Source organism: Ovis aries, chromosome 3, assembly GCF_016772045.2.
Source record: "Ovis aries strain OAR_USU_Benz2616 breed Rambouillet chromosome 3, ARS-UI_Ramb_v3.0, whole genome shotgun sequence".
NCBI lineage: Eukaryota > Metazoa > Chordata > Mammalia > Artiodactyla > Bovidae > Ovis > Ovis aries.
In genome coordinates, this window is record NC_056056.1 from 90444585 (window position 1) to 90472518 (window position 27934).

A 27934-nucleotide genomic window follows, 5' to 3' on the forward strand; every position below is an offset into this window, starting at 1 on the left:
AATGAAATATTGCCTTCAAATTGTCTCCATGCTTTCACAGAAAGGCATGTGTTTGATTGAGCAAAAAGGCCAGTGATTACTACTTACCTATTAAATGTTCAGCACTGTGCTATGGGCTGAAGGTATAAAGAGCTGTTCATAAAGACCCACATCCCTGTAAGGGAGACCCATTATAAACTGGTTATTATAAAACAGTGTTAAGCCCCGTATCAAAAACATATGCCCAAGACATTATAGGAGCCTAGGAATTGGGCCAAATTTAACCAGAGAGATTCAGGAAGGCTTCCTCAAAGAGGGGACACCAGAGAGTACTAAGTTTATGGGTCACAAAAGGAAAACAGAAAACACCAGAAAAATTCACTGGTGTCAGATAGCAAAGTGGCTAGGATTACGAGCATGATTTTAGAACTGCGCAGGAGATGGATATTACCAATCTGCTATCAAAACTTAGCATCACATGAAAAAAGAATAAGAACACACAGAAGACAGTATTTGGAATAAGAGCTGTTAAGAGTAAAATGATTGAGGCTGGGCAGGTATGAGTTGAATTTTGAAGATTTAAAAAACATGTAAGTAATGACTGTACCACAAAAAGATAGGGACTGTACAACGTTTGATCATTATCATTATTATTATTTATTTAATTTTATTACTTACACTGATAAGCTTTAAAAACTAGATTTCGTATACCATTTTGATGCTAATTTTGTTTACAGAGATACAGACCTACTTGAAGATGGAGTGTTAATTTCTCCTTTTCAAGTGAACTGTACAATGTTCTCATACAAGTGAAATTTTCTTTTAAAACTTTGGTGGTGGTGGTTTAGTCGCTAAGTCGTGTCCGACTCTTGTGACCCCATGGACTTTAGCCGGCCAGCCTCCTCTGTCCGTGGCATTCTACAGACAAGAATACTGGAGTGGGTTGCCATTTGGTTTATATTTATTTTTTAATTAATTTTTATCGGAGTATGGTTGCTCTACAATGTTGCGTTAGTTTCCACTGTACAGCAACGTGAATCAGCTATATGTATATGTGAAAACATTTTGCACTTGCTCAGAAACTCATATGCTTATAGCATTCTTTTTTTTAGTGTTATGAAAACTTTACTTCTATTTTTATTTTTTTAATTATCAAAGATTATAACTGTACAATATTAAGAAGTATAAAACAAAATACAATTATTAGAGGACAATTGCTTTAGTGTTGGCCTCTGCCGCACATCAAGATGAATCAGCCTCAGGTATACACATATCCCCTCCTTCCTGAACCCCTCTCCCATCTCCTTCCCATCCCATCCCTCTAGGTTGTCACTGGGTTGAGCTCCTTGTTTTACACAGCAAATTCTCACTTGCTATCTATTTATGTATGGTAACGTATATGTTTCTATGCTCTTCTCTTAATTTGTCCCACTCTCTCCAAGTCTCAGTTTGAAATTATTCCCGAATCAAGGATTTGGAGGTACACTTTTTATTGGAACCAATTAAAACTAAACTATTGCAACCTCCCCAAAATGCTTTTAAAAGAATTATTTCTGTATTCTCAATCAAATATAAACAGCTTGAAGCCCATAATTAGAAGGCACCACTTAATGATTCTGTTTCAGATTTTTCTGCTACAGTAAATGTTTCTTTCTTTCTGTCAAAGAAAAACAAATCTCAAGAGGTGGTGATATCTCTTCCTCCCATCTAAGACATTAACTAATTTCAGTACATACCAACAAAAGAGAAAACATAAGTGAACAGTAAATTTCAGTCCTATCTTTGGCCCCACTTAATTTCTCGAAGGTTCACTTTCATCATCCCTAACATGAGAGAAATAACATTACTCTGCCTTCCCCATCAGACCGAAAATTACCTTCATTTGAAAAGATTTTAAGGGCATTAAACAAAACAGGAAAAAAAAAGAAGTCCTAAAATTATGAAATGTCCTAAGCTATATTTGAAAAGGTGTTATTCAGAATTTAGAATGTATTTCCACCTTAGAACAATACCACAAATGGATTACTAGTAGATTTACACATGGGGGAGAAGGAGATTGGTGGGGATCTGTCAAAAATACTAAAAAGAACTTTTGGAATTCTCAAGAAGTTTAGAGGTCGACAGCACTGGTTCCCTATCGGAATCGAACCCAGGTCTCTTGCATTGCAGGCAGATTCTTTACTGACTGAGCTACAAGGGAAGCTCTGTATGCCAAATCAACCTTCAGAAACTGTGTAACTTCTGGAAACATGAAAATGATAAATATATTTAGTTAGACAAAGGAGGGGAAAGAAAGAGGGAGAGGAAGATAGCTTTTTACAAAGTCACTGTTAAAGAGTTAGAAGAGGCAAAGAAATGGGAGTAAGGATTTTGTTGGCACAGTTATAAAACAAGAGAGGAACTGATGAACTGGAACTAAATCGTTAGCAGTTTAAGTAAACATGAAATGTCTTTCCCAGCCTCAAAGAACACAAGCTTTCCACTGGCCATCTCTCCTCTTTCCCCATCCTCCACGGCCAAGTAGAATTTGCTGGCTTGATTTCATCCCCTCTTCAGCCAGTCAAAATCAATTCTCCCTCCACTCCCCACCCCCACACCTCTCCAAAAACACTCTGGTAGAGAAGTCAGTCCGTTCTGTCACAAGTTATAGCAAGGCTCAGCTACCATGTGTTACCTCTTTTTTTTTATGCTTTATTTTTTAAATTTTATTATTATTATTTTTACTTAACAATATTGTATTGGTTTTGCCATATGTCAACATGAACCTGCCACGGGTGTACACGTGTTCCCAATCCTGCACCCCCCTCCCACCTCCCTCCCCATACCATCCCTCTGGGTCACCCCAGTGCACCAGCCCCAAGCATCCTGTATCCTGCATCAAACCTAGACTGGCGATTCGTTTCTTATATGATAGTATACATGTTTCAATGCCATTCTCCCAAATCATCCCACCCTCTCCCTCTCCCGCAGAGTCCAAAAGACTGTTCTATACATCTGTGTCTCTTTTGCTGTCTCGCGTGTGTTACCTCTTGACGGCACTCACCCTGAAATTCTCCCCTTGGATGATTTTCCTGCCATCTCCTCTTCCCTGATTTGCCTCCTATGCCTCTGGTCACACCTTCCCAGTCTGATGTGCACGATCTTCTACTGCTGGGGGTTTGCAGTCTCCATGCCTTTCCATTTTGCCTGAAACTCTCCATGTAAACTCATCCACAACCACAAGGCTCAGCCAGCACCTCTGCATCAGTGACTCCAGCTATGTGGTGTACTGTACAGCAGCAGTCCCCATCTTTTTCGCAGCAGGGACCAGATTCATGGAAGACAATTTTTCCACAGATGTGGTGGTGGGAGGGGTGGTGTGGGGATTATTCAAGCACATTATATGTATTGTGCACATCATTTCTATTATTATTACATCAACTCCACCTCGGGCCAAGAGGTATCGGATCCCAGAGGTTGGGGACACCTCCTATAGAGGACAGAGGGGACTCTGGAGAGGGGCACGCTTGAGGTAACATCTAGGCTTTGCTCCTTATTAATGAGTGACTCCAGGAGAGTTCTACTTAACCTCAGGGTAAGTTTGCATTTCTTACCATCATACGTTGCCAGTGGAAATGTAAAATGAAGCAGCCACTTTGGAAACAGTTTTGCAGTTCCACAAAAACGTAAACATAGAGTTACCATATGGTCGAGAAAATTCACTCCTAGGTATATACCCAAGAGAATTGAAAATGTATGTCTACAAAGAACTCGTACACAAATATTCATAGAAGTAATATTCACAATAGCCCCAAAGTAAAAACAACCCAAATGTCCATGAACTGACGAATGGAAAAACAAAATGAGGTATATCTATACAATGGAACATTATTTAGCCATAGCAAGAAATGAAGTACTGATACAAGTTATAAGGATAAACCACCTAAATAAAATGCTAAGTAAAAGAAGCCAGATACTAAAGGCCATATACTGTAAATTTAACTTGTATGAAATGTCCAGAATAGGCAAATCTAGCAGGTAGAGACAGAAAGTAAACCATTCATAGCAGGTGCCGGGGGCTGGGAAAGGAGGAGGAGGGAGTGACAGAGAAGACTTCAGGGTTCCATTTTGGGGGTGATGAAAATGTTCTGGAATATTCTAAATTCCTTGTGAATATGCTAAAAATGCACTTTAAAAAGGTAGATTCTAGAAAATAGATTCAGCTGGTGGGAAGCTGCTGTCTAGCACAGGGAGCTCAGCTCGGTGCTCTATGATGACCTACAGAGGCGGGGCGGGGGCTGGCAGGGAGTCTCAAGAGGGAGGGGATATAGGTATGCACATAGCTGACTTACTTCCTTATACACCAGAAACAAACACAACATCGCAAAACAATTATACTTCAACAAAAAAACAAAAGGTAGATTCTAACGGTATGTGAATTATACCAATTAATTTTTAATTACTTAAAAATATGTCCTCTTCACTTTCCTAAACTGCTGTATTTCCTGTATTTCCTTCCCTGATTTATAGCTCCACCTGCTTCCAGTATTCCATGCCAGAAACTTGGGATTCACCCTAGATTGCCTAGTGCCTCCTTTCATCATCCCTCCATATCCAAGACTGATCATGTACCTCCAGACGCTCTCTCATATACCTCCACATGTTCTCCTCGCCACTGCCCCTCCTGGGTTCAACCTTTCCCTTGGTCCACAGAAAGCTTCCTCATCAGGCTTCTAGATCAGTTCTTACCTCCTGTTTCTCTCTCCTTTCTACTGGTGCCAAATCAATCTTTCCGAATTATCAGACTGACGACATAACTCCCCTATTCAAAGTTCTTCCGCCATTCCCTATCTGCTCAATAAAAAGTCTTTGCCTGGTATAGTGAATAGTGAAGTTGCTCAGTCGTGTCCGACTCTGTGACCCCGTGGACTGTATGTAGCCTACCAGGCTTCTCCATCCATGGAGAAGCCAGGGATTCTCCAGGCAAGAATACTGGAGTGGGTTACCATTTCCTTCTCCAGGGGATCTTCCCGACCCAGGGATCAAACCCAGGTCTCCCACATTGGAGGCAGACGCTTTAACCTCTGAGCCACCAGGGAAGCCCTGGTATACAAAGCCTTTAATGAATGGCCCTCACTCTGTCCACCTATTCCCTCACTCTTCTTTCCTCACCTCCACTTTACCTTTTGTTGTAAAATGAACTTCTTTTTCCTAATGCCCATGTGATAGGGACTGAATGTTTGAATCCCCCAGCAAATTCATATATTGAAACCCTAATCCTCAAAGTGATAGTTTTTGGAGATGGGGTTGTTGGGAGGTAATTAACTCATGAGTGTGGTTTGTTATTTAAGCCTCACAGTCTAAGATATGGTTTAACAGCAGCTTGAACTAAAACATCATGCTTTTCACATACTGGTTTTTTCTTAGAATGGCTCTCCTCCTCCAAGTATGTCTGCATGGCAATCACAAACTCACTTTTCAGATGCCTATTTGAATTCTCCTCCTCCCTCCCAACTCTTCCAGGCAGACTATGGCATCCAACATACTGACTTCCTTTAGGCTTTGTATGGTTTATGTTACTCAGTAGTTCTGTCTCCCCAGTAATTCTTAAGAAGTAGGCCCTGTCTTCTTGCCTTTCTAGCCCCCAACACAGAAGCATGTCTGATAACATATATGGTTATCTTTCTCTGCTACCATAGTCTTCCAACATGGTCTCTAAGCTTCAAATTTGTTTCTTCTCCAGTTTTCTTCTCTAATCTTACTTTTGTCTCAAGCTTTTTCTTTGGACTATTGAATGAATTTACTTCTTTTATATTATCATGCCTGTAATGAAATTTCAAGACATGCTTCCAGATTTGTAGTAGTACAAATTTATGTTAGAGAGAATAAAAATACACCCAATATTTCTTCCAGTCACATTCTCATCTAGTTCATAAATACTTACTTCTGTGCCAGACAGTGTGATTAACACCATGGCAGAGGTACAAGTATATGTCAGGTACAGAGACCATAGGGTCTAAAGAGGGGATACATATGAACAGAAATTATGACACAGGGCATTGTGAAAGAATCACGAGAGAAGTAAAAACAAGTTCTGACTCACAGAATTAAATTGTGCCTTAAAGCATAAGTGAGGTTTCACTGATCAGAGAAAACAGCACTGTTTGCAGAGAAAAGGACATTGAAAAAAGCAGATAGGTGTGGAAAGAGCAGGAATGCCAACAGAATGGTGAGGTCTTAAAACTGGAGTTAAAGTCCCTATGTGTTTATTTCCTCACTCAACAAACATGGAGAGAGGGAGAGAGAATACCATGTTCTCAGGATCAGAACTAAAAGCCTCTCTGATGGTTCATGTGAAATAATCTAATGTAGCCTTTTTCTGTATGTCTATGTAGGCTTCAAATGTGTCCACGCATGCTCAGTCATGTCTGACTCTTTGTGACATCATGGACTGTAGCCCGGCAGGCTCCTCTGTCCAAGGGGATTCTCCAGACAAAAATATTGGAGTGGATTACCATACCCTCCTCCAGGGGATCTTCCCAACCCAGGGATCAAACCTACATCTCCTGAATTGGTTGGTGGGTTTTTCACCACTATCACCACCTGGGAATCCCCACAAAGATATATACATGTCCCCAAAGAGCCAGGAGAGTTTAGTAGACACACATAGAAATGCCAGCAATATCTTGCATGTACCAAAGAGTCATGAATGGGACCCAGGTCTTCACATTGCATTCATCCTTCTGCAGAATGGAAATAAATGTTGGATTACTAATTCCTTAAAAACAATTCTTGAGAGTGGCTATTACACAAAAACATTTCCACCCAGACTTTTGCTGATGGATCTACTTATCACAAGAAGGGTGCTGAAGAGCTGAAATAGTAAGTAAAACCAAGCGGGGAGCTAAAATTAGAACGAGAACCTCATCGGCTTCTGCGGTAATTTGTGGGGATTTCACAAGTCCGCGTGCTCACATAGTTTTATGCACTTGTTAATCTTTATCTCACCACAATATCTCATACTCAGTGACTTTTTTCAACACTTGCTTCTTATTACTAGTCCAGGAAGCTGGACATGTATTTATTTATTTATCTTAGACACTCTTTAACTATTAATCACATAAAACCTGAAGGTATTTACCAAGAACTTAGGCAAAAAGATACTTTCTCCCTATTACATGCAACATAAATTATTTATGGCATTTTTAAAGCAGAAAAATACAGAAGAAAATGGTTAAATCTCTCATTAACTTACTACTTCATAATAATGTAGTAACACTTAGTTTGGGAAATAAAGGCAAAAACCCATCATTGACTGGGGGACAATACTGGGATGTCTGAAGCAGTATCTCACTGAAAAATCAAAGAATGCTCAAGACCCAAAATGTATTATTTTCATGCATCTAAAACAACGTGGAGGAAGCCCAGATTTTATTTTAAAAAGTGTCTTTGTTTTTAGGTATTATAGTTTCTTTCCAAATATCTAATTTTGATTTTGGATAAGAACAAGAATTTTTTAAATCAATAATGTGTTGTCTACAGAGTGCCAAACATCTACTATTCCTTTTGTCATCTAGATGTATCTAAATCTCCATATTTTGTGGAAGAAACTGAGTCTTTCCAGTAAGTTTTTTAGTCTTTTTCTTTTTTTACTGAGACTCATACTAGCATCAAAGTGACTGATCAAGTGCCATGTGTGACATCAGCAATATCTCACATAGATGTGCCTGCACGTCCTAACAGAAAATGATCCTTTCTGTAATAATTCTGGTTTTGATGCTACAACAATTAAATATGATAGTATAGTGGCCATATACACATTATAAATATTGTTCTCAAATGCCCCCCCTTTTTTTTTTTTACATTTACTTATTTGGCTGCACCAGATCTTAGTTTAGCACATAGGATCTTCCATCTTCATTGTGGCCTGTGGGATCTAATTCCCTGACCAGGGATCGAACCCAGGCCCCCTGCACTGGGAGTGCAGAGTCTTAGCCACTGGACCAGCAGAGAAGTCCCTCAAATGCCCTTCTCTTTTGCATTCTTCTCATTACCTATAAAAAACCTACTTAAAGACATGTAAATAATAAACCACAGTGTTAGGCTTTCTTCCTCCAAAGTGAAGATGGTGTGCATTAACAAGTTCTTAATCACTCAGCATCAGCAGGTTGTAAAACAGTGACCTCCTACAGAGATCTAACTGGAAGGTGTAGTTTTGTTAGGCTTCTGCACACAGGACTGGCTCTCACAAAGTTGCAAATATGTTGAATTAGTTGTAAAAATGTACAAGTCCAGACTTTCACTTTAAAAAATCCAGTTTTCTCAATTCTTATGGAAAAATCAGATCTGTTGGTTTTAGGGCTGCATTCCCACCAGGCAACATGTAGCTGGAGCTGAGGAGTAAAGTTCCCTAAAGTTCCCACTACCCTCTACCATCTCCCCAAACTGAGGCCAAGTGTCACGGCCATTTATCTTCCCACTATATTAAGACATTTAAGAGGAAAGTGAAATACCACTTGTCCCAGACAGAAATAATTCTTTTTATCCCTCATCCACTTCACTCATTCTGGTCCCTTCTTGGCCCTGCACACATTTGCCTTTGCAAGTCCCCATCTCAGGCTCACCAGGCTACTCACTGACATCACAGATGCTAAGAAGGACTCTAGAATGTTCCTATTCGTGGACTGGACAAGGAAGAATCACAAGACACCTCCTATGCCTTCTGGCCTATTTCCATTCAAAAAGTAAGTTCAGATTGCAAGACAATCCTTGCCCAAATAAAAGTTTAGGGATTTCTACAGCATTTGTCAAGGGTGGTCAGGCTAATAAAATCTTCTTTATTTTCACTTACAATGTGCTTAAAATATCTAGATTACCTCCAACTTTGGCAATTTCCTCAGATTTCTGTGTTTTTATTTCTTTCTTTTGTTTATGGCCATGCCATGAGGCATGCGGGATCTTTTCTTTCTGACCAGGGACCAAACTCAGAGAAGTCCTGTCAGACTTCTGTGATTTTCTTTTACCAAAAAGTTCTCATAATCAACAAAATAGATGTACACTATTGATTCCCAAAGAGCATGGCAACTTGGTGCCAAGGCCTCTCAACACTTTACTTTGTAGATTCTGGAACGATTACAGGAAAATAGAATGTATACAGGGCTATCTATACAAAAATTATGTATCTACACATGCTTAGAGGCAAATGCATTTTCAGATTCCATACACTATAGCAAGTATCCAGTTTCACTCTTTCCCACTTCCTCTCTCTGTTGCTTTGGATTTGTTGACTACAACCAGCAACAGCGTATTCCTCCCTGTCAGATCTGAGTAACTCACAGGTCACTGTAGACTTTTCAGATAATTTCCTGTGGATAATTTCCAAGATCTTTTGCAGTCCTTAGATAATGAATCACCTGGATAACTAGTGATGATACAAGCTGAGCTGGTATTCTTCCTTTGTTGTTGTTTATGATTCTAAACAGAGAAACCAGCAACCGGGCGAGGGTTATTTACTAGTCAGTGCAGCTGCAAGGGTTGACCTCTAAACACCTGATTTCCTCATCTTGCTCATTCAAGTCTTCTGAGAGAGTTTTTTTTTTTTTTTTTTTTTTTTGTCTATTCAGAGAAACTCTCTAGTTCTAATAGAGAAATAGACTGTGGTGCAGGAAAGACAGAGGCATGTTTTTCCACTTTTCAAGGGAACCTCTTATTTATCAGGTTAATGACCGCGCTTTATAAAGGAGAAGCCCAGGGTCAAAAAGATAGCACAATTCACCCAAGTTTTAACAGTAAGATAATGAGAGAAAGGAAAAGACACCATCATAGCAGAGCTTCCATAGAATCCAGATTCATAGTGAGTCGGGTTCTCTGGGACATAAAAAGTACATGCGTCAGAGGCTGTTTTAAACTAATGTATCTGCTTAAGAAAGTGTGAGTTTTCTGATAAGAAGCAGCTCTTTGCCATGTCGATATGAAGAAACGAATCAGCATGGATGTTGCTGTGAGTTGTGGAATTTCTGCTCACCATTCTGATTTCACGGTAATTTGACACTTGAACTTTGCAAAAAACTATTCCAATGTAATTGTCTCCCTTTGTGAAATTAGTTTTTGTATTCAGGGGTCTAAAATGATGTGGGGGTTTTGGTAGGAAGCTAAAATCCCCAGTTGGTGGCTACCGGACATCAGAAGCAGTTCTGGGTACCTTAGAGATCAGGTGTAAACATGTGTAGTGAAAGTGAAATTGAGAAGGTGGAGTCTTGGAACTCAAAATTCATCTTGGTACAAACAGCTGGCTCTCTGGCTCTGATGCCTTGATCCTGAACACTGTCCAGCCATTTACTCTTATCACATGGAACCCCATGTATTTTCTTGGTTACCTTTGGTCACTCAAACTTTGGCTTCTCTCTCATTTTAATTTTTATTTATCTATTTTAGTTTTGCTGGGTCTTCGTTGCTGTATGCAGGATTTCTCTAGTTGCAGAGAGCGGGGATTACTCTTCACTATCATGCGGGGGCTTCTTACTTCAGTGGCTTCAGTAGTAGCAGCTTGTAACTCTTAGAGCACAGGCTCAGCAGTTGTGGTACACAGGCTTAGCTGCTCGGCAGCATGTGGGATCTTCCCAGACCAGGTAATTTCCCCTGCATTAGCAGGTAGATTCTGAACCACGGGACTACCATGGAAGTCCCTGGCTTTTCAAGTTCTTCCAGAAAAGAACTCTACATGCTCTACTCCTCTAGTCTAAACTCACTCCTTCAACACCACGACAGGCTTTGAGACTGTCTCTGCTCTCCCAGGTTTAGGACCAAACAGCTCTCATTGTCCTTGTCCTCTGATTCCACTCACAGCAGATAGCAGCAGATTTTTTCAAGAGGGATGATGACAAGGCAAGTGGACTTTAAAGAAGCAAATGCTTCCCACATTCCTATCAGTTTGTTCCTGGCTCAGGAGATCCCAAATTTAACTCTGGGGAAAAAGATTTCTCTACTTTACAAAATGAGATTGTTGTATTCAGGAGGATACCTGCCTCATGAAATGTTTAAAAGAAATCCAAGGAGACTGCTGGGCTAAGATGGACAACATGCCCAGTGATATGAAGGAGCGCCTACAGAAAAGGCCCACGCCCAGCATGAGCTTGTGGTTTTTCTGCATGGCCTTTGGACTTTGTTCTGTAGTGTGGACTCATGAAGCCCAGAGCACAAAGAGAGCCAGGCATGGTGCTGCCAGCTGATCTTGTCCCTGTGCGTCCAGGCCTCTTCCATACACCCCAAAGTGTGGTTCTTCCACACACAGAAAGTGAGCTCCCTAGGGAGGCCCCCTCCCCCAGCCCACTCCTTCATGGACCAGTGACTATAGACATTTTGAGGGGAAAACCAGTTTCTACCATAGAGACTTGTCTTAGTTTGCTTGTACTGCTATGACAGATATCACAGACTAGGTGGCTTAAACAGAAAGGTCTCATAGTTCTAGGAATTCCCTGGTAGTTCAGTGGTTAAGACTCCATGCTTCCTCTGCCAGAGGCACCGGTTCAATCTCTGGCTAGGGAAATAAGTTTCTACAAGCTGTGTAGTATGACTAAACAGGGGTAAGAAAAGGAAATTTCTCATGGTTCTAGAAGGTAGGAAATCCAAGATCAAGATGCTGCCAGTCCAATTCCTGGTGAGACTCCCTTCCTGACTTGCAATCTTCTGCTATGTCCTCACATGGTAGACAGAGGACCTTTTTCTTATAAGGGTAGAGCCCTATTGATTAGGCCCCCATGCTTATTACCTCATTCAACCTTAATTACCTTCTTCTAGGCTCCATCACCAAATATACTTACAATGAGAGTTAGAGCTTCAACATATGAATTTGAGGTGGACACACATTCAGTCCATTCTTGGCTCTTAACCAAGAATCAGAGATCTATAAAACTTCTGGCATCATATGTAGAATTTTGTGTTTGTCCACGAGCTTTAAAAGGGGCTTTTGATCAATAAAAGTTTAAGAATCACTGCTCAAACACACAGAGACTGATTGCCCAGAGGATTTCAGAAGACACAGGAAAATCAATATTCCCTGAGGATCCACCATCTGATGCTATTTTTTATATCTTAAAGCAGATTAAGTAGTCCAATGCAAAAGAAGAGAAAACACAAAATCATTCCCTGATTCTCACCACCAGCTTTTTAGAGTCACAAAACTTTGAGGTATATTAGTAGAAATTTTCACCTTCTCCTAAGAGTCCACGAGCAACCTTAGGCTTAGAATCCAGTTTAAAAACATTCGGTTTCCTTTCTGCAGAAGCGTCTATGCCCCATCAAGGTTTAGAAGTACTACCTCTACTCCTCTCTGTGAAGCTGCTTCCTTCACCACTTCGTTCACTTCTGTTACCCTTCAGTACCTTGGTCAGACGCCATCAGCCAGGGTAGTGGGGGTGGGCTCTGTGCTGGGGGTCCACCTGCTTCACAGGACACTCCCCACAGGGCAGGGCAGCAGAGAAGAGGGCTCTAAGGCTGCATACACTATGATATAATTCCAGCCACTTCACAAAAACACTGTCAAATGGTGTCCTTTCAAATGGGGCGTATAACAATTTAGACCAATGACATTTTGTTGGCTCACAAACCTCAAGAGTTCGGACATTAGTGGAATGCAGTTCTTAGGCTAAAAAATTGATAGTACATGTAACCTGTGCACCATCTTAAATGAGGCTTTGTACATATTTAATGTCTTTCTTCAAAGGAGATTAAAAGGCAATAATCTAACTTTGCCTTATAAAATAATTCTGTAAAAATAGTTAATAGTGCTATTTCTGTATAACTAAATAAATTAGAATACAAATAAATTAAGTAAATGTTAATCTATCCATTAATCAGCACATATTTATTAAATATCTTCAGGTTTTTTTTCTCCCCTCCTCTCCCCACTGATGTTTAAATGTTGTCTTTTAATCTAATTAAAAGTATGGTTCTAACTGCATAAGGGCCTGACGCTTGTCAGGAAAAAAGAATGTTTGTTTAGGTTCAATATCCAAATTCTGAGTTATTTATTGCCTCAACAAATATCAACTGAATACACACCTCTACCTTCCAGACATTGTGCCGGGGCCTGGGTATCCAGTGATGAATGAAATGGACCAGATCCTTGACCAGTGGAGCGCACTGTTTACTGAGGGAAACCAACCACACACAAGTAGACGGACAAGTCGATACATCACTAATTGTCAGCTTGTGTTGTGAACCACTCAGTTTGGCTTTTCCTGAACCTTATTCTGAAGGGCTAGTCATTTTGTATCTCATTTTTGCCCTGGTGTTGGCACAGTGGTATTTCATTAAGAGTATTCAGTTCAGTTCAGTTCAGTTCAGTCGCTCAGTCGTGTCCGACTCTGCGACCCCATGAATCGCAGCACACCAGGCCTCCCTGTCCATCACCAACTCCCAGAGTTCACTCAGACTCATGTCCATCGAGTCAGTGATGCCATCCAGCCATCTCATCCTCTGTCGTCCCCTTCTCCTCCTGCCCCCAATCCCTCCCAGCATCAGAGTCTTCTCCAATGAGTCAACTCTTTGCATGAGGTGGCCAAAGTACTGGAGTTTCAGCTTTAGCATCATTCTTTCCAAAGAAATCCCAGGGCTGATCTCCTTCAGAATGGATTGATTGGATCTCCTTGCAGTCCAAGGGACTCTCAAGAGTCTTCTCCAACACCACAGTGCTCAGCCTTCTTCACAGTCCAACTCTCACATCCATACATGACCACTGGAAAAACCATAGCCTTGACTAGACGGACCTTAGTCGGCAAAGTAACGTCTCTGCTTTTGAATATGCTATCTAGGTTGGTTTAGACTGGCATTATTTTGGCCTTTGTTTTATTCCTATGTTAATCGTTTTCAGTTTCATTTTCTTTTTGCTGCTTATCATAAGCTGTTTTAATTCTTTTTGGAGGATATCAGAGGATAAACATTTATGAACAAAGGCATTTTTTTTAATATGTGAATAAAGAATTCTATTTTATGAGAACAGTTGGCTTCCTTTCCCATTGTCCCAGTACTGATTCCCCTTGAATACTCTCAGAATGACGCTACATAGAATGCACTGCTTGTGTTACAGTTTTTACTTATAAATCATCTACTCTGTCGCCTTGTTACTCTGCAGAGTTGTTTCAGGCAGAGAGTGATGCTCAATGTGAAACTATTAGAAGAACAATTAGAACTATTTTTTTTTTCTCCTACCAGCTCTGTCAGTTACTGGAAAATAGCTTATGCTTCTGGGGGTCATTTTTTTTTTTCATTCAAATCCAATTAACAGTTACTAAGAGGCAGGTGTTCTTGCCAAGTCAATACTTGACAGTGCCTCAAAGGCTGTTTTGTGGGAGGGTGTGTCTGATCCATACGGCAACAACTTTTGAGGATCAAGAGGTTCTCAAAGTGTTTTCATTTTTATAAATAACCCAAGAACAATCAGCCATGAATTGTGTTAATCCTTCTTGAATCACAGCCTTTCCTTCTGGCAAAACAAGTGTATAAGCTCAATATCTCTTGTGTAAAATACAATTCTGCATAAACAAACACTGAACTCCCATTAGTGATATGTATGATAAAGCGTTGAGGAGTGGAGTGAACTGCTGTCTACAATTACACTGGAAAGGAAAGATGGACCAATGGATGAACAGAGGAATGAGTATTTGGGTAGATATGTGAAAAAGCAAACCTAGGAAATTATTAATGGTAAAACTGAATTGGCAGGGGAAGATCCCCTGGAGAAGGGAATGGCAACCCACTCAAGTATTCTTGCCTTGAGAATTCCATGGACAGAGAAGCCTGGTGGGCTGTAGTTCATGGGGTTGCAAAGAGTTGGACATGACTGAGCGACTAACACACTCACACAGATGTTCACTATACCATTCTTCCAACTTTTTTTGTTTGAACATTGTCATCATAAAATGTGAAAAATTCTCTCCATTATTTTATACTTTATTTTGTGTCTTTTACAGTCAACTAATTTTTTAATTGAAGTAAAAAAGGGATAATATTATATTGATATGTAATATTAATGTATAATATTATGTTACAAGTGTACAATGCAGTAATTCATAATTTTAAAGGGTATACTCCATTGATAGTTATTTAAAATATTGCCTATATTCCCCGTGTTGTACAATATATCCCTATAGCTTATTTTATACATGATTGTTTGTACTTCTTAATCCTGTATCCCTGTATTGTCCCTCCCCTCTTCCCTCTCCCCATTGGTAGCAACTGGTTTGTTTTCTATATCTCTGAGTCTGCTCCTTTTTTTAATGTTCATTAGTTTGTTGTATTTTTTAGATTCCACAGATAAGTGGTGTCATGCAGTATTTGTCTTTATCTGTCTGACTTATTTCACTCAGCATAAAGCCCTCCAAGTCCATCTGTGTTGCTGCAAAATGTTTTCCTCCTTAAGGCTGAGTAATAGTCCATTTATCTATATGCCTGGAGAATCCCATGGGCAGAGGAGCCTGGCAGGCTACCGTCCGTGGGGTCACAGGAGTTGGACACGACTTAGTGACTAAACCACCACCACCATGTATAGATATGTACACACACACACACACACACACACACACACCACATTTTCTCTACCCTTCATCTGTTGATGGATGCTTAGGTTGCTTCCAAATCTTCTTGGCAATTGTAAATAATGCTGCTATGAACATTAAGGTGCATTTATCTTTCTGACTTAGTGTTTTTGCTTTTCTTTGGATATATACCCAGGAGTAGAATTACTGGATCATATGGTGGTTCTATTTTCAATTTGGTAAGAAACTTGCATACTGCTTTACACAGTGGCTGTACCAATTTACATTTCCACTAATAGTCTTGTGTTTCCATACAAATTTTTATATTATTTGCTCTAGTTCTGTAAAAAATGCCACTGGTATTTTGATAGGGATTGAACTGAATCTGTATATTGCCATGAGTGATATGGTCATTTTAACAATATTCATGATTCTAATCCAGGAACACTGTATATCTTTCCATCTGTTTGTGTCATCTTCAATATCCCTCATCAGAGTCTTAGAGTTTTCCAAACACAGGGCTTTTACCTCCTTAGGTAGGATTATTCCTAGGTATTTTTTTTTAATGTGATGATAAATGGAATTGTTTCTTTAATTTCACTTTCTTATTGTATAGAAATCCAACGGATTTCTGTATATTAATTTTGTATTCTGCAACTTTACCAAATTCATTGATGAGCTCTAGTAGCTTTCTGGTGCCATCTTTAAATTTTCTATATATGATATCATGTCATCTGCAAACAGTGAAAGTTTTACTTCTTCCTTTCCAATTTGGATTCCTTTTATTTCTTTTTCTTGTCTGAATGCTATGTATGTCTAAGATTTCCAACACTATGTTGAATAAAAGTGGCTAGAGTGGACATCCTTGTCTTGTTCCTGACCTTAGAGGAGATGCTTTTAGCTTTTCAATGTTGAATATGATGTTAGCTGTGGGTGTGTTACATATGTTTGTTTAGATGGCCTTCCTTGAGGTGTGTTTCTTCTATGCCCACTTTCAGGAGAGTTTCTATCACAAATGAATGTTGACTTTTGCCAAAAGCATTTTCTGCGACTTTTGAGATGATCATATGCTTTTCATTCTTCAGTTTGTTAATATGGTATATCACATTGATTGATTTGCAGATATTGAAAAACCTTTGCATCCCTGTGATAATCCCACTTGTTTGTTGAATATTTTGTTAAGGATTTTTGCACCTGTGATCATCAGTTACATTGGCCTCTAATTTTCTCTTTTTGTGATACTGCTGTCCGGTTTTTGTATCACAGTGATGCTGGCCTCATAGAATGAGTTTGAAAGTATCCTTTTCTTAGCAATTTTTTGGAATGGTTTGAGAGGGATAGATGTTAACTCCTCTCTAAATGTTTGGTAGAACTCACCTGTGAAGTTGTCTGGTCCTAAACTTTTGTTTTTTTAGGTATTCCCATTATTTTAAATTGACACCTTTCAAACTTTTAGTGTTTGGGGATTTGGTGAATAAGTCACATACATTAGTCTTTATGATATTATAACTATTAATCATAGATAAACTGAAGAGGTGTCAGTTTAGATGCTATTCTCTTGTTTCCTAATTTTTGCTAATGATTCTCTTAAGGTGAAGCAATCAAAATTACTCCAAATATTCCAAGTCTCAAAGCTTTGTTTTAGAGTAATAGGAAAACATTTTTGTATTTGTTTCCAATAGTCTCCGGTGAATGAAGAATCAGTCTAAATGGCTTTTCATGGAATGCCTAAACTGTATCAGTTATTGGCATATTCATATGCTGATCATTGTTATTTAGTCATTGTCATGTCCTACACTTTGTGACCCCATGAACTGCAGCATGCCAGGTTTCTCTGTCTTCCGCTATCTCCTGGAGTTTACTCAGACTCATGTCCATTGAGTTGGTGATGCAATCAAACCATCTCATCCTCTGCCACCCCCTTCTTTTACTTTTAATCTATCCCAGCATCAGGGGCTTTTCCAATGACTTGGCTCTTTGCATCAGGTGGCTAAAGTATTGGAGCTTTAGCAACACTCCTTCCAATGAATATTCAGGGTTGATTTCCTTTAGGAAATATATCTAGCACTACAATTTGAAGTTGTCAATTCTTTGGCACTCAGCCTTTTCTGTGGACCAGCTCTCACATCTCTCATACGCCGATTGTGCGTGTGCGTATGCTCAGTCATGTCTGACTCTTTGCCACCCCATGGACTGTAGCCTGCCATGGGATTTTCTCAGCAAGAGTACTGGAGTGGATTGCCATTTCTTCCTCCAGGGGATCTTCCTGACCTAGGGTTCAATCCATTGTCTCCGGTGTCTCCTGCACTAAGTTTAAAATCTCCAGGTTCACACAAGTTTAATACAAGTTTAAATTTTCTCAGGGATTTTCCTGGTAGTCAGGTGGTTAAGATATGATTCCTGCTCTGGGAACTAATATCCCAGATGCCATGTGGCCACAAATTTTTTTTCTCAATTCCCTCCCCTCCTTCACCCGCATATCCAATTGCTCTCAGGAACTATCAACTTCACTTTTTAAACATTCTGAAAATTCTTCCATCCTCGCCATTAGTTTAATTCACACTTCTCTCTGGAGCCTTTTATTGGTCTTTGGCATTTATTGACAAGCTTCAATTTCGTCACTTAGTTTAGATGTATTGATGATAATGTGGCTTTTTCAAAAGAAAACTTACCTGTTATAAATATAAGCTAAAATATTTACAGGTAGAATGATGAGATGTCTGGTATTTGCTTCAAAACTAAGAAGGAGTGAACATGAGTAGGGATATATATCAAACAAGATTGGCCATTGAAAATTGTTAACATGAAATAATGAACACATGGAGGTTCATCATATAATTTTGCCTACTTTTGTGTAATGTTGGAAATTTTATATAATAAAAATACTTCTTAACTTTAAATTCTCCTCAAAACTATCTGAATGCTTCACAAGGGCAAATATTACCCTTGACCATCTGGAACTACCTTATCTCTGAGCCTTGAATCCAGTTCCTCCTCCAACACATACCCTATGATTCAGCTCTACCAAGTTCCATGTTATTCCTGGAAATATTGGAAATATAACTGAAAATTGGAAATATAACTGAAAAATTGGAAATATAACTCCTGAAAGGAGTCTTTCAAAATATAGGGTTTTTTTTTTTTTCCTTTTTGAACAATGACTACTTATCCTTTTATACCCTCTTCAAAAGTCACTAACCCTAAGGAACCTTCCCTGACTTAATCTGATATAGTCATCTCCTTTTCCCAGATTTCTATTGAACTCTGTGGAAACCTCTTTTCTAGAACAAATATTTGTGTGTTGTAAGATGTTTGGTGGAATAATTTTTTTTAAATATCAGTCTGCTTTACTAGGTGGTAATATCCTGTAGGGTAAAGTGTATGCTGTTAATGTATGTTTGTACAATATGCAGTGCAAAGCATATGTGTAAAAATACTTGCCAAATAAATCACAGGAAAACACACTTTGATTTTTCTTTTACTTTTGTTATCCGGATGTGGATTCTGACTTTCACATAAGAGGTCCCATAAACTAGAATGTTCTTAGTCATGTTTTAATAACTTCTAGTTGAGTGAAATTTCCAAATGTGAGGATTACAACTCTACACAATCTTTCAAATGTCTTAGCCTCTCTTCCACAAGCTTGATGTGTAAGAATATTCCAAATAGTTGCAGGATTTAATGCCTGACACATTTCTTGGCCATCCTTGTAGCTAAAAAGACAGTGACTCAATTCTGACACAATAACTCCATCAGCGGCTTACGTCCATCAGAGTTCTTTCAGCCTCCAAAGAGAATTTGAAGGTAGTATTTCTGCTAAAGCTTAGAGAATTACAATAGAGTGAGATATTATGTGTTCCACAGGTCCTGCTTCAAGTTCTGCTTGGCCCTTCTCTCTATTTGTAATCATGGCCCCAAGAAACAATTTATAGAGTGAATATGAATGCCCCTCTTGGTGCCAATATTATGTCATTTCTCATAAAAACCAAATACCATGTAAAGCAGACTGTCACTGCTGGTTAATTAGCTAGGTCCTGTGGTCATGATCTATTTTAAACCTGTCATCATCTGAGATTATACAATGATTTTTGAGTGTTACCAGAGGCTTAGCTCTGCAGGGCACCCTGCCCGAGGTACAGAGCACCACAGCTGTGGGAATACCTCAACAACGGAAACAGGATGAGACTGCAGAACGCAAGCTTGAATCCAGACTACTAGGATGTTGCTTTGTCCTGCAGCATGCTTCTAACAGAAATACTTACGCATTGGGCACGACCAAAACTGCAGAACCTGGACCCTCCAGAATGGATGCCTTTTCCACAGTGAGCATCAGTTTTTAACATAAACATAGAGATATAGACAGTATGATAGATTAAAAAGAGGCATGCACTTTGCTTCTAGGAAGACTGGGGCCTCCAGCTTTACTGCTCACTGCCTTGTGACCTTGCACAAGGTCCTCAGCCTCCCTGAAATTTAGTTTTCTCTTCTGTAAGTCTCAGCAATACTATCTACCTCTGGGTGTTGTGAAAATAAACACCAGGTTCTTTCTTCTGGCAGTAGCAGATTCAGTTTAAATACCTACTACTGAGGAAAATAGGAAGGGACATATTCATCTTGGAATCAGAGTGACATGATTGGAAAGAGACTACAGAGAAATCTCGAACAGCACCATTCAGATTGAGCCCTATCCTGGCCATAAGAAAATAATGATCTCTAAAATATTCTGTCAGCTCACAGGATTTTGAATGGCAGTGGTTCCATGCATAAATGAAATTCTTTCTACTTCTAAAAAGCAGAACTGTAAGTGGAGCAGAATCCAAAGTTTAGTCAAATTGAACTCATGGTATGAGTTTTCCAGAACCAAATAAGGAAATTATACTCAGTTCTTCTCTTTTAAAGCTGCTTTAAACTGCTGTGGAGTCTGTGAGCTTCAGAAATCTACAGTAACTTGAGATTTGAGAGCATTCATTCTTCCAAGTCACAGGCAAGTTTTTAGAGTGTAGCTGGAAAATAACATTCATTTTTCCTAGCTCCTTGATCCTAGGTCTGCTGCTGCTGCTGCTGCTAAGTCACTTCAGTCTTGTCCGACTCTGTGTGACCCCATAGACAGCAGCCCACCAGGCTCCCTGGTCCCTGAGATTCTCCAGGCAAGAACACTGGAGTGGGTTGCCATTTCCTTCTCCAAGGCATGAAAGTGAAAAGTGAAAGTGAGGTCGCTCAGTCGTCGCTCAGTCGTATCCGACTCTTCGCGACCCCAAGGACTGCAGCCTACCAGGCTCCTCTGCCCATGGGATTTTCCAGGCAAGAGTACTGGAGTGGGGTGCCATCGCCTTCTTTGGATCCTAGGTCTAAAGAGTTCTAAAAAACCAGGACATCAGTTCCTAAAAAGGAATCCTTTAAGTGGAATCTTCCGAAAGTGAAGTTAAGCAAAAGACTCCACAGAAATTTGGTTCAGCCCATTTTGAATTGCTGGATGAAAGTAAGAATATTACTTTCTCAAAACAAATCAGAGGTGTAACTAAACAGTCCCTTTTTCTTTTTTATTAAAAAAAAAATGGAGTCTGATCCCATGCCCGACTGATGGACTCTGCCTGAGTTCTTCTCCTTCCTTTTAGCCTGCTCATCAACCGCTAAAGTCACTACCACAAATACCTCAAGAGGGGGAAAAGAGAACCGATTAAAATCACTTAGACACATTCAAATGCAGTTATTTGTCCGCCACTTTGGCAGCAATTAAGCATCAGTAAAGTGGTGATTAAAATGAAATTCTGTAATTAACTGTGAACTTAGTTTTTTCCCTTATTAGTTCTCGATCAAAGATTGTACCTACAAAATTATACAAAATTCTGTAAAGTGATTATCCTTCAACTAAAAAAAATAAAGATTATACCTGGAACACATTCAAAGACAAAACTCTAAGTATACTTATGATACTAAAGAAAACCAATGGACTAATGATCTATGCAAGGGTCTTGGAACATTTTGTGAGGTAGGGACAGGTTCACCCAAGCAACACTAAGTGAGGCGAAGACAGGGCAGCAGTTGGCACATAAAGAAGTCTTCAGAAAATAAAATGACTAATTTGACCATGTAGAAACATAAAATACATTGGGAATAACTGCAGCTACATATGTCATTTATATATTGAGTTGAATATTTTAAGTTCATCACTTACAATAGGAGCATTAAGGTTTACTAATATATATAAGGTTTATTAATATCAATATATTACTTCAGAGTCCATAGACTGAAACCCAAGAATGTAAGCCTTTAAATCAACTTTTTCATGTTTTTCTTTTCTTGAAAACAAAATTTCCCCTTTCCTCCTATTGAAAGGTACAGAAAATTGAGTATTACACCATAGTTACCAAGGAAAAATATCCTTGAATCAGTTTATGAATTAAATGTTTTTCAGGATGTTTTAATTTGAGGAAGGCTATTTTTCACACCCATAATTTTAAAAAGCAACTATGGAAAGAAACGACATAATAGCTGTTATTGTCGAAAAGCTGTTCACTTGTTTTCCCCATTCTCTGCCTCTAAGCTCAAGCCATCAAAATGCAGAGCTGTGCAGTAAAGTCATCACACACCATACACTGTCATTTTTAAGACCTTGAGAACATAGTGATTATACAGTGAACTGGATTGCTATCACAGAAAATTAACTAGTAGTGAGGATTCTCACTGAGTCTAACAAACTAAGACTCTCTCAGTTGTGGGCAGAAGGAAATGATCACAGGGACACTGTGCCTGGTGGTCAGAGTACATCTTTTTCTCATGAGAATAAAGGTACTATATAACCAGGTAGAACTTCCAAGAAAGCTGATGTTTCGTTGGGTAAAGGGAGTGCCTAGCGGACATCAGACTATACTTTTTAATCTAAAAAACAACAAGAGCCCTCCTAAAAGCTGAATATGACATCAAGCCATAGTTGATACTGCTACTGCTGCTACTAAGTCGCTTCAGTTGTGCCCGACTCTGCGCAACCCCAGAGACGGCAGCCCACAGGCTCCCTCGTCCCTGGGATTCTCCAAGCAATAACACTGGAGTGGGTTGCCATTTCCTTCTCCAATGCCTGAAAATGAAGTTGCTCAGTCGTGTCCAACTGTTCACGACCCCATGGACTGCAGCCTACCAGGCTCCCCTGTCCATGGGATTTCCCAGGCAAGAGTACTGGAGTGGAGTGCCACTGCCTTCTCCTATAATTGATATGACTCTACCTTAACCACACTGGGTCTGCAGGGTAGGAAAATGACCACCAAGTTCCTTTAAAAAATACGACCAAAACAAACACTATTGTGTCTGTAACTAAGCTGACCCTATTGCCGAAGCCAAATATCCAAAGACTTTGGAAACATAATCATTGACGTGTTAAATGCCACATCAGGAATCAGTCATCCATTTACCTTCCACCCATGAGAATACAGCACAAGCTATATTCCTATGATTATAAAGAACAATGGATACTATCCAGAGTCAGAAGACGGGGGACTTAGTTGAGCTTGGTCACTTACTGGTACTGTGACCACGGACAAGTCACTCACTCTCTCTCATTCTCGGTTTCCTCACTGTAATCAGCGGTGATGGTGCCCACCCCTGCTTTCATAGGATTGTGGCAAAGTGTAAGAAAAGTGTCTAGTGCTGGAAGATTTCCATTAAAATGCAGGAGTTTGCCTTCTCGATACAGCAAAGCCTCTCAAAGAAGAGGCAAACACAGGGAATCCGCATAACACCAGACTCCAGAGGTACATACGCCACTGTGATCCGTTAAAGCAGCAAAAATCCCAGACTTTCAAATCCATAAAAACAAAGTGAATGTGACAGACAAACAGCTAAACAACTCCAGGGAGGGCAAATGAGCAACCAATACAAACGGAAATGGCATCCAAGGGCGTTAACTCTTTGGGAAGAGTTTCTTTGGAACACAAGCTGGCAAAAAAAACAGACAGAAAGAGAAAGACGAAACAAGCACTGCCATCACCAAACTGGTTTCTGTGTAAAAGACCCCAGGAAAATAATCACTTTATTTTGCTTCAAAGCAGGTCTCTGGAGTGTGACTTGCAGATTCTGCTGCACCTCTAAGTTCATCTCAGGAGTCCCCATGTGGCACCCACCAGACCACACCGATTGCTAAGAACTGGAGGTGATTTCCAGTGGCTCTGGGTTAGCAGATTGTATTGCTGACTGCTCTTGAACTGGCCTTAGGTTTAGAAGGATCAGGCAGGTGAGAAGTAGGTGAAAAATTCCCTCTTCTTGTTACAAATAGCTTGGTCTTCAAAAGATATAATCTTGTTATAACCACCGTGAAAAAACATTGACGACTCTCTCAAAGACACGCCTGAGTGGTCTGCTTACTTCACTTTCCTCCGGCTTAACCAAAAGACCCTTCTGCTCCTCACTCAGTGATCTTTCTCATCACCAGCCCTCATTTGGACATTGAACCACATGGAAGGATATGGAGAGTTAAATTTTCAGAAGCGTTTGAGAAGCAGGTTTTTCTCGGGGCTCTGTCTCTGGTTGATGACCCAGGAAAACCACAGGTTCATGGGCCACAAGTGAGAAGGTCAGTCTTTAGAAATGGGGCAGGTGGGGGGAGGAGTGTGCACTCGGGCAAATGGTGGTGCCAGGGAGCATTCCAATCAGCAGAGACAAGCACCTCTCTCCTCTCCCCCACCCTCCAAATGGAGCAAAGAGAGGGAAGAACTGCATTGCTTCTAGTCCTGAACAGCCTTCTAGTCCTGAACTCTCTGAACAACCCGCCTTCCAGGCTGAGCCGCACAATGAACAGGACTGACACTAGCGTTATGACCACTAAGCTGGCTGTTCGGGGTGGGGCAGGGGTGGAGTGGCTGTCCCCCAAAGGAAAGGAGTGACAGGAAAAACGGAGGAAAAGGCCAGCAAGGGCAGCGGGAGCAGTGCATTCCTGGGTAATAATAAAGCTCCCAGTGGCTGTTCTGACCAATGCGCGGGCCATCAGGGAACCACTCTCCTGGAGAAAAACACGCTGCCAGTCAGAGCTGCTACGCTGCCTGTGCTTGGATTGTCACAACGGGAAGCCTCACCCTTCCTGCCACGGAGAGTTCGAAAAGGCCATAACGCACATTGTGTGTCTAATCGTGTTGTGCTGAAATAGTCTCATTTGCATTTCATGAGGTTTACGCTTCAGTGTGTGAGATTAGCAGATGAACTGCCCTTTTTTTTTGTTTGTTTAACATGTGCAGGTTCTGGAGTCAGATCTTGGTATCACTTCTGCCTGCATCATGTATCTCCAAGTGACTACAGTCTCTGAACTTCAGTTTCTCTGTCTATAGAACTGGAATAATTATATAAAGCACGTAGACTTACTGTGAGAATTATATGAACATAAACACAGTTGCTCACCACAATATTTGGCACAGCAAGTGCACAATAAATTTATGTTATAAGTTTTGTACTGTGGGTGCTAAGTGGCTCAGTTGGGTTCGCCTCTTTGCAACCCCATGTACCGTAGCCCACCAGGCTCCTCTGTGCATGGGATTCTCCAGGCAAGAATGCTGGAGTGGGTTGCCATGCCCTCCTCCAGGGGATCTCCCCCACCTAGGAATCTAACCCACAACTCTTACATCTCCTGCACTGGCAGACGGGATCTTTACCGCTAGTCCCACCTGAGAAGCCCTATAATCATTAGTGCTAATATTAGGACGGTAGTGATAGTAGAAGCCTTGACATCTTTTCAAGCTCTGCCCCTGACTAGTTCTGGAACCTAGATAAATGTGCTACAGTTTCCTCATCTTTGAAATGAAGGCATTAAATTGCACATTAAAAGCTTTGGTTCTGAGAGAGCAGTACTGACATATATTCACTACCATTTATAAAATAGCTAGCTAGTGGGAACTGCTGTCTAGTGTAAAGAACTCAGCTTGGTGCTCTGTGATGACCTAGAGAGGTGGGATGGGGAGGTGGGAGGGGAAATATGTATACATATAACTGATTCACACTGTTGTAGCAGAAACTATCACAACACTGTAAAGGAATTATGCTCTGATTAAAAACTAACTAACTAAATACACACACAGAGACACACAAAACTTTGGTTCTATGGACATACTGTCTTCATGCAAAAGAATTATTTCTATTTTTCTGATATTACTATTTTGAAAGTCAAGATATCATTGGTTTATACAATAATTTGTAGGCTTTCAAAAATTCAGCACTCATAATTCAAAGAATAATCAGACTGCCATTTAGATACCCCTCACTTTTAAGGTCGGAGAAAGCAATGGCACCCAACTCCAGTACTCTTGCCTGGAAAATCCCACGGACGGAGAAGCCTGGTAGGCTGCAGTCTATGGGGTCGCTAAGAGTCCAGACATGACTGAGAGACTTCCCTTTCACTTTTCACTTTCATGCATTGGAGCAGGAAATGGCAACCCACTCCAACGTTCTTGCCTGAGAATCCCAGGGATGGGGGAGCCTGGTGGGCTGCCGTCTACGGGGTCGCACAGAGTCGGACATGATTGAAGTGACTCAGCAGCAGCAGCAGCACTTTAAGGTGGGTGGCTCTATAACTCTGACTTCACCTGAGTATTGCTTTCTACTGTCAGTCTTCAGAAAAAGGGAACTACACCAGAAACAAACTCCCTAGAGAATGGCTCCTTGGGTAGCCTGTGCCCCAGAGTCAGACAGAACTCGCTGGGCCATGTGGCCACACGCCGACCCAAGGACCTTGCACAACTGGCAAACAGAGGAACAAAGGAGTTGGAAACATTGTTTCCTTACTGGACACTCCAGGTTTTGTGAATCCTTCTATATTTCGAAAGAAATAAAGGGGGAACTCTCCCAATGCCAGACTAGCCAGGCGACTGAATCTGCTTCCACCCCAGGTCTTTGGCTGATGTGGCAACTCAAGGCCAAACGCACTGAGGGAAGCTTGGGCAGAATCAGCGTGTCATTTTCAATCCATTCTCCGTGAGAACTTGAGCCTATATGACAACCTGCCAGTCATTTAGGGAAAGAAACACACTTCAGGGTGGCCTGGGTTTCTCACAAGCAAAACTGACTCTTTGGTCAGAATTCAAATCAAAACACCACTCTGTGCACCCCCGCCCCCACCCCCCTTAATGTCCAGGCAATCCAGAAAAAGGAACTTCTTTGGTTACCTGCCCCCACGGGTCTGAGTCAGAGACCTGGCACTTCCAGAGGTTTTGCCTTCTCCTGTTCTCCTTTCCCTTTCTTAATCGCTGTCTGGGGACAACAAGGCAAGGACAAGTCCCCGAAACGGAAGCTTTGTTTCAGGACTGCGCCTGCTCCACTGCCCTCCCGAAACCAAGTCCCATTACTGCCAAATGAACCAAAGAAAGAACAAGTTCTCTCAGTGTTGGATGCCAGGCCCCCTAGAGTTGATAATTAGCTTCAGAAAACACTTTTGTAATCTGGGTCGTAAACAAGGAAGAACGGCTGTTTACATCAAAAACACAGGAATTTTCCCTTATCTAAAATAAGGAAGACTAGGGACGACTAAAAATTTTAGCTGTAAAGTGATAGAAGTGAGTTAGAAAAGCTGTAAAGTAATGAAAATTAAAAGAATTATAAAATTTATCTTTCCATGAATTAGAAAGCATGTCTGAAATCTAAATATGATTTCTAATCTAAGTCTTATTTTGTTAGCTTTCTGTATTGAAGATTTTTATACAGTTACATGAGACAGTCTTCAACTTTGACTAAGAACCGTCCAGTTGCACATATAATTGATTCACAAGCTGTTTCTCAAACAATATTTTCAATGCTAAGACTCAAGCGTCAGTGGTAAAAACTGATGAAAATCCAATCTAGTTATCAACTCACGTCAATAGTCTCTACTTCAGAAACTGAATCTTGGCTTTGAAACTAAATGTCATGTACCATTAAAACTATAAATTCCAGGAAATAAACTTGCTCTTTCCTAGATAGGAATCAAGCCATATGCCTCACTAATCCTTAAAGTTAGAAAACAATGCTGCTGAAAAGAACAGTTTCTTTAAAAAAAAAAAAAAGACTAGTAAAAATACAAATGGCTATTAGCAACAGGTAGAAATAAAATATCTCCTTTAGTACCAGAGGGAAACCAAAATTAAAAATTGTCAGCGGCTTGCAAAACATGTGTGTAGCTGCACACACACAGGAGCGTGTGCGCACAAACACACACACGCACACACACACATACAGAAGAAAGTTCTCCAGTTACTTACCAGGATGGTTGGTCGCGTATACTTCACATGAGAGCCCTGCCTGCTCAGCTGCCAAGTGCTAGAGCACTCCGCGAGCAGCTGTTTCCTTCAAGCTGTGGCTGTGTCTTAACCAGTCACATGCACCTCCTGATAAATACCACTACGTGCCAGGAGGTCAGAAACTGAAGATCATTATTCTCCTAATTCGCACACCGTCTCATAACCCGTGCGCTGGCTCAGCCAGTGCATTAGCATGTA

General features: G+C 40.5%; 1 protein-coding gene across 13 annotated transcripts in view; it reads right to left on the bottom strand.

The window, feature by feature from the left end:
* The window catches only part of RASGRP3 (RAS guanyl releasing protein 3), a 115412-nt gene that overhangs the window by 53614 nt on the left and 33864 nt on the right, over positions 1-27934 (bottom strand). For 5 of the 13 annotated variants that reach the window (XM_060412281.1, XM_060412280.1, XM_060412279.1 and 2 more), the window contains exon 1: positions 27698-27757. The exons of 6 other annotated variants lie outside the window; for them this stretch is intronic. The gene's annotated coding sequence lies outside the window, so the exon portion shown is untranslated. Of the gene's footprint in view, positions 1-87; positions 27758-27934 lie in introns of those variants that run through there. 2 more of the 13 variants (XM_060412273.1, XM_060412282.1) reach the window with 2 other exon arrangements.